The sequence below is a fragment of the Aedes aegypti genome, unplaced genomic scaffold, assembly GCF_002204515.2.
Source record: "Aedes aegypti strain LVP_AGWG unplaced genomic scaffold, AaegL5.0 Primary Assembly AGWG_AaegL5_hic_scaff_1711_PBJ_arrow, whole genome shotgun sequence".
In the NCBI taxonomy this organism is placed as follows: domain Eukaryota; kingdom Metazoa; phylum Arthropoda; class Insecta; order Diptera; family Culicidae; genus Aedes; species Aedes aegypti.
Window position 1 is genome coordinate 64,498 of NW_018735170.1, and position 2,975 is coordinate 67,472.

Here is a 2,975-nt window from a genome sequence, read left to right on the forward strand (position 1 = left end):
CAACATAAAAACATAAAGATCGATATAACGAGGCTATTCCAGGATTCCATATTTCAATAGGAAACCTTTTTTGGAAGACAAAGAATTTAAATGCAAAAAAAATATTATGGGACTCCAACAAAAGGCGAAAACACGAAAGGCGGAATCGCAAAAGGCAGAAACTCAAAAAGCAGACTGCCTTAGACGTGTAACAAAAGGCGGAAAATAACATAAGGCATACTCTAAAAAGGCGGAATTAGTCAAAAACATATTGAAATTATTTACTTAAGCATCCAAACAATAATTAGACTGAACTGTTAGCGTTTGCTATTCATGTCAGCATTTTCAAAATCTCCTAGCGGACTTAGACTCCCTTTTGAAAAGCATAGAATCCTGCATACAGTATCATGATATTTTTTTTCAATTTATATGTAGGTATCATTGGGGTCGGGGCCCAGATAGCCGTAGCGGTAAACGCGCAGCTATTCAGCATGACCATGCTGAGGGTCGTGGGTTCGAATCCCGCTGGTCGACGATCTTTTCGTAAAGGAAATTTTCTCGATTCCCAGGGCATAGAGTATCTTCGTACTTGCCACACGATATACACATGCAAAAATGGTCAAATGGCAAAGAAAGCTCTCAGTTAATAACTGTGGAAGTGCTCATAAGAACACTAATCTGAGAAGCAGGCTTTGTCCCAGTTGGGACGTAACGCCAGAAAGAAGAAGATGTAGGTATTAGTCTTATAATACATAGGAAGTACCTGGAAGGGAGGCACAGATACTACACACGAAACATGAAACAACACTTTTCCAAACTGCAAGACAATCAAGGCAGGCTTAGGAAAAATCGCTAGTTTTCTTTTGTTGTGTCGATCTTTCTGGACAAACATGGACAAAGGACCGTACCCAAGTAACCACGAAGCTATATATGAATACTTTATGTTTGCTCTATAGTGTGCTATCAGATTTTGTTTTAAAGTGACATAACCTTTAAGAGCTTTATAAAGCATAATTAAAGTGGGAAAGGGCCCCACAACAACCAAATTAATTCAATACTTGGTAAGGCAGTTTCAATGCACAAGTCCTACTAAAGCATTTATGTTTGTATATTTAGGGTTCATGATGTATATTAGCTTAAAATAATGTATGTTTAGGGCTTGCGATAAAAATGAACAAAACAATGAATCCATTGACTACCTTTCAATGGTTTTCTTTACCAGCTTAATGATTTTTTTTTGTTGGAATCAGGATTCGAACCCACAACTAGGATGATGGTGTGCTGGATGCCTGGCGCGTTGGTGTCCTATACTAAAGCTGCTGATGTGATAAGGTAGGATAAAAGTTCCTTATAAACGAAGCCACTGTGTGTGTGTTAACCATTACTATTCGCTCAGTTATTAACGAATAGAAAGAATTCCCTTTGGCGATTGAACAACAGTGATTTCATTTCCTCATCAAATGAAACATCAATATAAAGAATTTGATCACCATTCTTTCTCGTAGAGGAAATAACAGAACTTAACCCACAAAACAAAGCCCTAGCGCATTAAACAGATTTCAGGGGAGAGAAATTGATCGACATTTCCTCTTGCTCCTTTTTGAATAAAAGAGTCTCATAGATAAAATACAACAATTCTGAATGAATACATATATCCTTGGATCATGGAATGGGGGTTCGAGATGAGAGAAAGTCATTTCATTATTCTTCCATATCCCACAAAACGTAATGAGCGAGTGCGAACGTGCTCGATCGTCTTACTTATTTAGGGGAAAGTGGGGCAGTTTGGCCACTTAAGGAAAAGTCGATAAAAGTGCTGAAAATATTATGAATTTTTCGAATGTTTGCATGATTTCCAACAATTTTAAGATGAATACACTAGATCCGAATGGTTTCTTTTGTCTTATAAAGTTCACAGATGAATGATTGATTTTTCAAAATTTGTCATTTTTCGAGTCGACTTTTTACTGATGGGGTGATATGAGCACCCCATTTTTGATTTCAAAATAATCTCATATAATCTAAAAATTCAATTATGTTGTTACTACACTTGAAAGTTATTAGTATTTATAAACACTCCGTGCAGGAAGATATAATTTTTTAAGAACATTCTAACAGTCAAACGTCATCTTTCTGAAATGATGAAATTTAAAAGAGCCATTCGGGGCAATATGGGCAGTTTTTTCGAACATCATTTTTTTCTTTTTCTTTGAGTTTTGAACACTGACTTATAACATGCCCATTGCTTCATTTCCTCATCAGCTTTGGGGTTGCATGTTATTTCAGATGAAATTTCAAGAATTTATGCTGTTTTCAAGGGGTGCTCATTCCACCCCATTGGCCAAACCGCCCCGACTACCCCTATTACAGATTCGAGTGCGTTTAATAAGGTTATGTAATCTTGTATGACAGCATAACTGTATATTCACTCTAAACGCTTAGCATAATGCTATATTAAGGTGATTATAAAACGAAGCCAAACTTTGAATTTTCAAGTGCACAAGACTGGAGCATCTGACAACAGTTCGCGTTGAAAATCAATCAAATTGCTTGCTTGCTGGTGATGATCAATGGGATAAATTTCCAACGCGGAACGCTGTTTGGTTCACAAGACTTATGCTCTTGAAAATTTGAGGTGTGGCTTCGTTCTATAATCACCTTAAAATAATGCTACAAAGCATTTACAATGGTTATTAAATGCATCATTGCTTGACAGTTATTGAATAAATGCATGATAACATTATTAATGCAAAAAATGTTGACATTTGACCAAATTAATGCAATGGTATTATAATAATGCTTGTGGTTACTTGGGTAGTTTTATGTGCATTTAAGGCGAAGTAGGCCATCATTGAAATTTGTACGCGTCGTTGCTAATTCATCTCACGATTTCGAATCCAAGAAAACCAGTTGGTTTTGCACTGACACAGCTGAAAAAGTATCAGCATACTTTATGCTTGTTAGCGCGTACAGTGGTACATTTTCAAGTTAATATG